The sequence below is a fragment of the Staurois parvus genome, unplaced genomic scaffold (assembly GCF_062004578.1).
Source record: "Staurois parvus isolate SC_StPar_1 unplaced genomic scaffold, SC_StPar_1.0 ptg000154l, whole genome shotgun sequence".
Taxonomy (NCBI): domain Eukaryota; kingdom Metazoa; phylum Chordata; class Amphibia; order Anura; family Ranidae; genus Staurois; species Staurois parvus.
The window spans coordinates 9,870,089-9,882,165 of record NW_028317950.1 but is presented as its reverse complement, the minus strand read 5'-3'; the positions used below and the strand labels follow the sequence as shown (position 1 = coordinate 9,882,165).

Genomic DNA, 12,077 nt, shown 5'->3' with positions numbered 1-12,077 from the left:
GGAGCAAAACAAAAAAATGTTTTTGTTTTCGAAAAAAAAAAACGCAATGCTCCTAACAGCTTTATACTAGATTTTTTTTCTACATGTACTGTAAAAACGCTAATAAAACACTAACGCTCCTAAAAAAAACTATTACCAGCATTTTGTTAACTTAAAAAAACACTAGTGTGTACAGAGCCTTAAGCTGGCCATACACGTGTTAAATTCAAAAAGAATTTTTGCTTTCGAAAATCTTTTCTAAGAATTCTCGCTCAAATTTTGCACCACTAGTGGGCCACAGAAATGGCTGATTTCCGTGTAACCATCAAATTTGAGTGATCGGGCATGTTGAAAATTTTTTGAAAAAGAAATGAATTTCGAATCAATGTTGCGCGCATCATGCGAGAAATAAAAACGAAAAAGGAACAAGCATGAACAGTGACCTGGAAAGAAAAGAAAAATTCTTGGCCACGAAAATTCTTTTCTGTAGCAACATGAGAAGAAATTGAAGGCTTGGTTGGTTGAATTTCAAAATAAATGGTGGCACCATCGGCTTACAAAACGCAATATATTTCCAATTTTCTAAAAAAAATTCGTTTGGAATTCGACCCATGTATGGCCTGCATTAACGCTGATTGAGAGAGTTCTGTTTCACTTTTACAAGGAGAGAGCGGGGAGTAAGTATCATTTTCTTCAATGCTTTCTGAGTCTCTAACCTGCAAAGTCATGTCTTTTTCAGGTCTGTGACTCAAAAGTAGCTGAATCAGATACATCCAGGTATAATGCTCCTGATGATGCAGAGTAAACCCTAAGGCCCCTTTCACACGGGCGTTCCTTATGCCCATTTATGGAATAAAAACGGACACCCATGTATTTCTATGGATTAGTGGATGTAAACGGATGATCATCTGTTTACATCCGTTAAAGTGGAGCTCCACCCAAAAGTAAGTTCCGCTTTAAGTCTTTGTCCCCCGCTCCCCATTAAGGATTGGCACCTTTGGGGTGTGGGGGGAGTGGGTACCCAAATTTGACAGGTACCCGCTCCCACTTCCGCTGTGATCGCCTAACGTGATTGGAAGTGGATGTTGTCCTCCCCCCTCCCTCCCCGTAGTCTTCTGGGACACGTGACAGGTCCCAGAAGACTATGGGGCCATTAACAAAGCGCAGCGCTTCTCAACCATGTGCAGTGGGCACCTGGCTGTGAAGCCACAAGCTGTTACAGCCGGGTGCCCACACTAAAAATGCCGGTGCCAGGAAGAGAAGACGGCCGGTGAAACCAGCCGTGGTGAGGACACCACTTCACCGAGGGACAGGTAAGTGGCTGTATTTTAAAAGTCAGCAGCTACAGTTTTTGTAGCTGCTGATTTTTATTTTTTTTTCAGCTGGAACTCCGCTATTTTTCTTCCATTAAAAACAAAGATCAGATAAAAAACGGATGTAAACGGATGAAAAACGGACGTAAACGGATGAAAAACTGATCTGCGAACTGGTGAAAAACTGATCCGCGAACTGATGAAAAACTGATCCGCGAACTGATGAAAAACTGATCCGTGAACTGATGAAAAACTGATCCATCAACTGATCCATTTTTTCGTGGAAAAAAACGAGACTGAACTGATGAAAAAAATGGAACGCCCGTGTGAAAGGGCCCTAACAGTGAGGCAGACTAACATTTCAACCTCAGGGTTCATCCCTAGTTGTATGGTGGGGTGGAAAATAAATTGGGTGCCACTAACTTTACTCTTTTTAACTTTTACTGCCAAACTGAAATCTAGAAGAGAGGATTTAGGGGTGCAGGATACTCAAAAAGAGCACAATAGAAGGACAGGTATTATTCTGAAGTGGTAGTATTATTAGACACTTTCAGAGAAGCCTATTAACAATTGCTGGCCCTGTGAGTTAAGACAGATTTACAACCCTATAACAGCCATCATAGTCTGTAATTCTTTCTTAGATTGTAAGCTCCAAGGAGCAGGGCCCTCCTAATCCTCTTTTATTGAACTGTATTGTTGCTGTATTCTCCCCCGTTATATTGTAAAGTGCTGAGCAAACTGTTGGCGCTATATAAATCCTGTATAATAATAATAATAGTTGTAATGGATGCCATATATAAGCAGCCTGGTTCTTGATTCTTTTACAGCAATTAAATCTAACCTGATTTATGGCCAATGAATTCTTCCTACAACGTCCTGCGGGCAGCTTCTAGCACACAATTAGTTTCAGTTTGAGCTGTGATTCTCTACAGGAGAAATGAAACCATCACAGACAGGAAAGGGTCACGTATTCTGACAGGCCTGGCTTAGTCACTATAGCAGTGAAAAGAGTGCAAAATGCTGTAACCATAGCAAAGAGATTCACTTTTCTGAAAGTCTCTCCAGCCAAAAGTTTTCATTATGGAATGGATTCCATAATTCCTGAGATGCAGGCCTGGAACAAGCATGCAGCATTAAAGTAGATACTGCTGTGGGTCACAGGAATGCACTTAGTTCTGCACTCCTGTGACCTGTATTCAGCCAATAGCGGGGTAAAATCTGCTGCCGGCCAACGTCACTCAGCTGGTTCAGACTCTGGAGAGATCCTGACTTTAATGTCAGGATTCACCCAGAAGCCTAGACTGCTCCAGAACGGACCCGAGAACTGAGCGATCAGTGGTCTTTGATCGCTCAGTTCTCGGTCTTAGAGCCTGCAAGGGACAGCTGCAACATTGGATTGATGCTGCATCCTCCTAAGTGAGTATATAGGTTTTTATTTTTGTTTTTTTTATTCCTAAACTTCTCTGTTAAGAGTCAAACAACAGCCAGATCCTTAGTCTCCATTCAGATTTGGGCACTTTCGAATTGCAAGCAGAATTGCCACGATTCTGCCCACGATCCCAAAACGCTGTGTGAAAATGACAAATTGCACTACGAGTGTTCAGGTGCCATTCATTTTAAATGGCACCTAAAACGCAGTGTGATTTTGCAGCGATAAATCACGCTGCAATCGCGCAAACCGCATCGTACAAAGCGTGTTGCCCCAAAAGAAGCTCCTGCTCCTTTGTGGATGACAAGCTTCACGTGACAATTGTGGCAGAAGCGGACTGCATTTTAGGTGCCGTGGTGCAATTTGTCATTTTTGCACAGCGTTTTGGGATCGTGGGCAGAATCGTGGCAATTCAAAACGCCCAGATGTGACTTGAGCCTTATACTTCTGCCAGTTCAGTGATATAGAAGATATTGAAGTCAACAGATCAGCTGCTGGCCATTACTACAGTCTAGCCCAGCAATGGGCAAACTACGGCCCGGCGGACCTTTTAATCCGGCCCACGGAGTGTGATAAAAAAAAAAAAACAGCTTGTTTACACTTACATTGTCTTCTGAATAGTGACAGGCGGCACATCGCTTTTCAGAGTGCAGTTGAATCCCTTTAAAGCCTGCACAGCTGTGACATAACCATGTGTATTCCATACAGTTGCAATGTGACCGCACTCACATGAGTGGGTCCCATTTGGCAGTGATGCTGCCTTGAATATGACGTGACAATTTGCCACACCTACAGCATGTTTACCATCTCACCTGGGAGGCATGCCATACGGGTCAAATTCCGAAAAAATTTTCTAAAATCTTTTCTATGAATTTTCATTTAAATTTCGCACCATAAGTGGGTCACAGAAACGGCCGATTTTCATGTGACCATCGAATTTGAGTGATCGGGCATGTTGGAAATTTTTTGAAAAACGAACGAATTTCAAATCAATGATGGGAGAATCATGAGAGTAATATAAAGCTGTGACCTGGAAAGAAAAGAACATTCTTGGCCACGAAAATTCTTTTCTGTTGCAACATGAGGAGGCTTGCTTGGTTGAACTTCGAAAATCAATGGTGGCACCATCGGGTTACCAAAAGCACAAAATTTCCGATTTTTTAAAGAATTCAGCCTGCGTATGGCATGCATTAGCTTTAGGCAGGATGCCTGGGGGGGGGGGGGGGAGGTAAAACGACAGCTCAATCACCTATTTTACTGGTCCTCAGCTGCAAATGTAGACAAGTCCTCTTTTTGCAGTTAGAGGGTTGAGTCAAACCATTCACCACTGACATGGGTGCTTACAATGTTCAGCTTTTATTTATGTAAAACCTTTATCCCAAAAGGAAAAAAAAATGGTTTTCTGTAACTACCTATAAAGTATGAGCTGAAGTTTGGCTTCAATTTGTTAGTGTATTTAAATCTGCTAGTCCACCCAACACTCCCCTCCCCCCAGATTAACAATGCTGTGGTCGCTGTTGCTCCTTCATCCAGAGTAAGGGCACTCCAAGAGTCCATGCACACTAGGAGCAGAGAAAATGGAAGTGCAAAATCCGGTGCAGCTTTGCATGGTAGCCAATCAGCTTGGAACCTCAGCTTGTTCAATAGGCTTTTCCAGAAAAAAAGAAAACCTGGAAGCTGGCTGGTTTTGCCTCACCAGTTTTAGTAAATCAACCCAATTGGCTAACACGGGTGGGAGGGGTATTAAAGTGGAACTAACGTCCTTTTAAAAGTTTAGTTCCACTTTAAAGTAAACCTGTCACAAGCCCAAGTAAGTGAAATGGATGACAAAAATTATTATTATACAGGACTTATATAGCGCCGACAGTTTGTTCAGCGCTTTACATTATGGAGGGAGACAATACAGTTCAATACAAGAGGGATTAGAGGGCCCTGCTCCTTGGAGCTTACAATCTAGGAGGAGGGGCTAGTGGTACAAAAGGTAATTAGCTGTGGGGGATGAAGTGGTAGATAGAGTAGAGGATTCCAGTAGTAGCTGGGGTCGGGGTAGGCTTCCCTGAAGAGATGGGTTTTCAGAGTGCGCCTAAAAGTGAGCAGAGTAGGTGATAATCTGATAGATTGGGGTAAGGAGTTCCAGAGGATGGGTGAAGCCCTTGAGAAATCCTGCAGACAGGCATGGGAGGAGGAGACAAGGGAGCTAGAGAGTAGGAGGTCTTGCGAGGAGTGGAGAGTACAGTTTGGGTGGTATTTAGAGACAAGATCGGTGATGTAATTTGGGGCAGTGTTATGGCTTTATATGTTATTGTTAATGTTTTGAATTTTATCCGTTGGGCAATGGGAAGCCAGTGGAGGGATTGGCAGAGGGGGGTGGCAGATACAGAACGGTTAGTAAGGTGGAGGAGTCTGGCAGCAGCGTTCATGATGGACTGGAGTGGGGATAGCCTGCGGTGAGGTAGGCCAGTGAGGAGGGAGTTACAGTAGTCAAGGCGAGATATAATAAGGGAGTGAATGAGTTGCTTAGTGGTTTCCGAGGTTAGGAACGGGTGTATCTTGGAGATCATAAGCAGTGGTCACCTTCTATCAGAGCGACCAGTATACTCTGATATTGTGGCAGCTGAAGTTCCGTGCACATCTCACCTTCTCCTGTAAAACAGATGCTTAGCCCCACCCAGCTGCCTTTCTCGTCTCACGATTGGTCAGTGGAGCCACCCCTCCTCTCAGAGAACCAACAGCAAAGATTGGGATCCACTCAAGGGTGGGCTCAAGTGTAACATTTACCAGAAGGGTTTTGGATTTGCCTGTAACCTCAGCTGCTTATATCCCTGGCTCTATGAAGTGCAGTTGTCAGTAAATAAGCACTGCCTCTATATGTGCTCTGAGTATGAGGAGGTCGGGTCTGGGACTTTATTACCTCCCCCCAGAGAAGCCTCCTCACCATACAGGGCAGGGGGGGGTCATCATGTCCCCAGCTCAGCACACATAGGACTTCCCCTGACTGCAGGTGACTGTAATGAAATCCTGCTGTCCTGGCCTGACACCAACCCAGGAAGTCACTCTGCCACACCAGCTGTACACAAGTCTCCTTCCCTTTAATTCATCTACCTCCTCCGCCATTGATACCCCTGTACACTCAAATCCCCCCCCCCCTCAATACCTCACGAACAACCCAGAGCCACCTACCTCTCCACAGTGCGCACACGTATCCCTCGCCCGGAACCTTTGTGTCTTGGCTCTGTGCGCTGCCCGGACACCTTTCTGTGAGGGACTGCCGCCAGAGTGAAGCCGCCGGGCGTACGGAGCACGCTGGGTGTTTCCATGGTAACATGACGCTGGACGCAGCATCATAGAGCTCTGTTTTGTTGGGGAGCCTCTGTTATGTGGCTGGGAGGAACATCCGGGCTCAAGAAGTAACAGTTATGAGATCATTAGTTGCTATGGGCAACCATATTTTTTATCTTATAGATTTCTTTGGATATGGGTCCATTCACACTTCAAAATCCTGCGATTTTCATTGCGACTTTAAGGTGCAACATGACGCGACTGGCTTTGACCAAGGAGAATTGTTTTTGCTGTACAAAGTCACACACAAGTCGCATGTACAACATTCAGGTGCAACTTTGGAGGGTTTACATTGAAGTCTACGGTCCTCATGTCATATGAAAGCCAGGCCAAAGTAGTGCAGGAACTACTTTGAAGTCGCATAGATATGAATGGTACCCATTAGAAACATGGGGGGTGACAAGTCGCATAAGTGTGAATGAGCTGTAATTCCACCCCATAGGTTTGTGAGAGTTCTGCACTTTTATAGAGTATTGAATCTGACATTCACCAGAATTCCAATGCAGGTGAATCTTCCCTGGTGCATATGCATGATAGCGATTGATTCACTGCCAGAGGATTTTTAGTAAAAGTCACATTCACCGCTTTATGTTAGGTTCACACCTCTGCGTGTTACTATTGATGCGCTTTTCCGGTACATTTGTCATTTTTGAACACGCATTTTTGATGCGTTTTTAATGCTTTTTCTTTTTTTTTTTTTAAATAGGAAAATATTGACTTTGATGCGACTTTGAATGGGCGCAACTTGGATGTGACTTTGGATTAGGGTTGCCACCTCATCTTTTTAAAACTGAACACATTAATTACACAGGTTGCGAGGCTGATTGAGGTGTACTGAAACAAAATTTATATATTTTTTTTCTCCACAAATAGAGCTTTCTTTGGGTGGTATTTGATCACCACTGGGTTTTTTTATTATATAAACGAAAAAATAATTCAAATTCTGAAAAAAATATTTTTTCTTACTATAGTTTTATCAAACATGTGTAGCAGAGTACATTTTGGCCTTTATAGGTTCACACCTCTGCATGTTACTATTGATGCAGTTTTCTGGCACATTTGTCGTTTTTGAACATGCATTTTTGAAGCATTTTTAATGTTTTTTTTTTTTTGCCAATAGGAAAGTATTGACTTTGATGCCACTTTGGATGGGTGCAACTTGAATGTGACTTTGAACAAAAACAAAAAAAGGGTGCACTCTCTTCGTGCATTACCGTGGTACACCACATATTTATTGTGTAATCAAATAGATATATACTTACAAATCAAAGGATAATAAAAGCAGTATGAATAGTCCGCAATGGTAGTCAATGCAATGCTGTGCCCCAATTGGGGATAAGCTGACGTGTTTCGGGAGACGAACCCCCTTCCTCAGAGCTCATAGCATGGATGTGACTTTGGATTAGGGTGGCCACCTCATCCCTTTAAAACTGAACACATTAATTACACAGGTTCTGTTGATAATTAAGGTGTACTCAAACAAAATGTATATAATTTTTTTCCCCACAAATAGAGCTTTCTTTGGGTGGTATTTGATCACCACTGGGATTTTTATTATATAAACAAAAAAATAATTAAAATTTTGAAAAAAAACACAATATTTTTACTATAGTTTTATCAAAAATGTGTAGCAGAGTACATTTTGGCTTTTGTAGGTTCACACTTCTGCGTGTTATTATTGATGCGTTTTTCCAGCACATTTGTTGTTTTTGAACACACATTTTTGATGCTTTTTTTTTTTTTGCCAATAGGAAAGTATTGACTTTGATGCAACTTTGAATGGGTGCAACTTGGATATGACTTTGGATTAGGGTTGCCACCTCATCCGTTTAAAACTGAACACATTAATTACACAGGTTCTGTTGCTGATTAAGGTTTACTCTAACAAAATTTATATAATTTTTTTTCCCCATAAATAGAGCTTTCTTTGGGTTGTATTTGATCACCACTGGGGTTTTTATAATATAAACAAAAAAATAATTCAATTTTGAAAAAAAAATTTTGATTTTAACATTTTCTTTCTTGGGTAGATTTTATAGCAGAAAATAAAAGGTTCAGTGGACACAGCGGTCACTGGTTGCACTGTTGCACGCCCCAGGGAGCGTGCACAGTGTGCATGAGCGAGGCAACGTACTGGTGCGCTGCGTTTCCAGCTCCAGCAGTAAAATTACGGTTGGTTACCATGCGTGCTAAATACAAAAAAAAAAATGTAATAGATTCTATTGGATCCTAGCATTGTTTAGCTAACAATTTTCTACTAAGAATCTTCGACAAAACTCAATTGAAAAATCAATTTTTGTTGATTTGGATGTTGCCAGCAGGCTCACCTATAGATCACATTTCGGCTGGTTAAGCACAAATTGGCCAAAAATGGATGCATGCGTGGCCAGCTTTACTTTATGAAGAATCCCACACATTACTTATTTCTTTCACTCATGTCCCATGAATATGAATTACTGTGTCACCCATTTCGCAGAGTCTGCTGTCTGAAATACAAATATACATCTCAATATTCTGAAGAAGTTTCAGGAGGTATAATACAGGAAGCCCACCACGTGTGACATCATCACTGCCTGCAGGAAAAGAGGAGGGGGCAGGTCAAACCTAATAACTAGGGTTAAAAAGGACTTGGCAACTTGGGAAAAAGTACACTGTCCCATAGGGGACAGAACTGTCACAAAAAAATTCTAATGATAGATTTTCTGTAATTGGCACCCGGAGCAACCATAGAAATAAACCCTCTTGATCCTTCCTGTTTTATCAGTCCATTACACACTGTGTTCAACAGTACCAAGCCCTGATGAAGAGGGACCCTTTAACCCCCTGAAATGTGTTTGTTTTTATGATCCAAATTTAAATCTGGACTTTATACTCTTCTGCTTTTGGCAATTTCCTCCTTGTGCACCCAGAAATAAAAATCTGAAATTTTAATTTTCCTTACTTTGTCCAAAACGAAATATTGCTCTGTAGCTTGATTTTTACCAAGTACAACCTGTATGACTTTAAAGCACAAGTCCCCTGTGCTGGGTGAAAATTTCTTTCCCTGGTCCCCCCTCCCCCCCACCTTCCCACATACCCTACATGCTGGAGGGTCCAAGTGCCTCTTGTTTGTTTGTTCATATATTTTAGAATTATGCTCCGGCCCTATTTTATTATATTATAATATATATTGTTTTTATATTTATAAAGATAAACAACTTTTTATGCATATATAGTTTCTATGTATGTATACATCTTTTATATAGTATATATATATTTTCTATTGATTTATTTTACCCTTTCCCTAGAGTTGAGTGGTATTCTGGATTGGCTCTGAGGAAGAGGGGATCACCTCTCGAAACATGTCAGCCGTTTGGATGATCTATTCCCAAAAGGACTTGTCCAGGGAATGAGGTCGCTTCTGTTTTTTCTGTTTTTGTAGTTGCATTTCTGGTTTCCACTGACCTTTCGGAGGGCAACACAGCCGGTGCCATCTTTGACCCACTCATAGGCCATTCAACAGTTCCATGGTGCCAATGCATTGCTTTTGAGCGCAGGAGGTATTTTTTTGTTTGTTTGTCTAGTGTTAATATTACAGTACTACAGGGCTTTATACAGCCACTGGACTTGGTAGGTAGCAGAGGAACGTCTATTGCAGAAGAGATTCATAAAGTCTCTTCTGAAATAATAGCCTACCCGCCAGCAATTTTTAGCATTTGCACTGTAGTTCCCCTTTAAATAGAATCTGGGTGTGCACTGGCACAGCTGAGTAGATTCTACAGAAAAGGCTGTCCAGCAGGGTAGAGGACTCAAATGAAGATCATATCTCTAAATAGTCAGTATTATTACAAGTATTTATATGGCATCAACAATTCACATGGCTTCTACATATTGTACATTTACATCAGCTCATGCCTTCAGGGGGATTACATTCCAAGGTCCCTATCTCACATGGATTGTAAGACCATGATTGTAAGATTGTAAGATGGATTTAGACAACTAGCCTAAGACTACGTTCACACTAGCGTTGTGTGCAAGCGGTAGAGAGGCATTTGGGAAGCGTTTTTACCGTTTCCCAAACGCCTCTGCCAATTCTGCACATTACAGCACATGGTGCTGTTCTAACGGGAGCATTTGCGTCGCAGCAAAACAGATGCCTCTGGTCGAGTCAGGAGGCGTTGAAGCCTCCTATTCTAGTCTATGGTGCCACTCCGCAAACGCCCGGCCGGCGTTTGCGGTGCGGTTCCGGGGCGTTTGCGGAGCGGTAACACCATTCAAACTGCATTATAGGCGTTTGTGGGGCGTTTTTAATGCTTGGCAAACGCCTAGCAACCGCTGCTAAACCGCGCATGCGGCGTTTGCGGAGCGTTTGTCGAGTGTTAAAAAACGCTCCGCAAACGCTGGACCAACGCTTGCCAAACGCTATAGGGGCATTTGGCAAGCGTTGGTAAAACAGCCAAGTGTGAACGAGCCCTAACAGCATGTATATTCAAAAGAAGCAAAAACTATAGTGAATGCAGGCAAAGTGTACAAGTATGAAGGGGCAGTAGAATATAATTGGGGGATACATCGCTGGACAAAACACAAACCGGTAAAAGGAGGGTTGCCACATTTTAGGTAGGCGTTGCAGTATGCATAGCGTGCTGGGATGTAAAATGGGTGTGGCTTATCTATAATAAGCATGGCTTAATAGTGGTTACATGGTTACATAGTTAGTCTGGCTGAAAAAAGACAAAAGTCCATCCAGTTCAACCATTAAAAAAAAGTTATAATCCTATACCCACAGTTGATCCAGAGAAAGGCAAAAAAAGCCCCCAGCAAAGCATGATCCAATTTGCTCCTGCAGGGAAAAAAATTCCTTCCTGATCTACCGAGAGGCAATAGGATATTCCCTGGATCAACTTTACCTATAAATGTTAGTATCCGGTTATATTCTGTGTATCTAAGAAACAATCCAGGCCTTTTTTTTAAAGCAATCCACTTAGCTGGCCAGAACCAACTCTTGAGGGAGTGGTGGCTTAATCATACTTATTTTTCCTTCCATCTGGGAACTAAAGGAGCATATAACTCTACAACTTCCTTTTCACAGAGTGAAAATCATTTTGGGTGATTTTCCCTATTTATAAAAACACATTTTTGTTGTTTTTGACATTGTCACCAAATGAATAAAGTTATTTACAAATAAACTTTTTTTATTTTGTGTGTTTTTTTAAAAAAATACTAGAAAAAGAAAACAAAAATGCAGTATTACATAAAATAATAAAGAATAAATATACTGAATACCATTACAACATATTATTTGACACAATTATCAGAACATGTTATTTTTTACGATAGCTGTTTTAAAGTTCTCCCCTGCACTACAAGGGTTAAATGCTTGTAATCACTAGGGGATTCAGGAATAGACAGTATAACTTACTGTGGCACCCGCCTGGGTGCTTCCATCAGAGAACTGCTTCCTCGCCGCTGGGACACCGGACCAAGGTATTATAGCTGGACATTGCACCCAAGGACTAGAGGACACTAGCTTAGGTGCAACTGCAACTCTTTATTGAACAGAAATACAGGTTTTTTCAGAAATAGGGGCAGTCCACACATGAACAATAAAAACAAATAGTACACATTGGGATAAACATCCCATATTAGTTAGATAATGAGGTAAAGTTGACACAAGGCTTTTATGTTAACATCTGCTCTGAGTCTAGGAGGGGGGTCAGCATGGTCAATGCTGGTTTTGGCACAGAGACCCCAAATCTGTATCCTGGTCCTTCAGTTCTCAGAGTCTGTGTGTTTTGGGGAGACATAGACTTGGATCCAAATTAAAAATTCTTCAGAAGGTACCCCAGACACACACCTCCCAAAGAATAGAGCCCCCTCAGATGCCAGGGCCCATGGTCAGTAGGAAAGTGGCTAGCCTGCAGTCCCATCCAAAAGACCCTGTTCCAGTTGGGTCTGTCACGCTTACCCTAACCCCTGCTCCAACACTCTCTTCCCTAAAGCTGCGGTCTGTGGGCAGTCCCTTGGTCTCATTAATATAA

At 42.1% G+C, this 12,077-nt stretch overlaps 1 protein-coding gene across 1 annotated transcript in view; it reads right to left on the bottom strand.

Annotated features, from left to right (window-relative positions):
• Window positions 1-5,988, bottom strand: part of EXD3 (exonuclease 3'-5' domain containing 3) — a 392,849-nt gene extending 386,861 nt beyond the window's left edge. Inside the window, exon 1 of the mRNA XM_089675029.1 lies at window positions 5,902-5,988. The gene's annotated coding sequence lies outside the window, so the exon portion shown is untranslated. The remainder of the gene's footprint in view (window positions 1-5,901) is intronic.
• Between the last annotated feature and the right edge of the window lie 6,089 nt (window positions 5,989-12,077).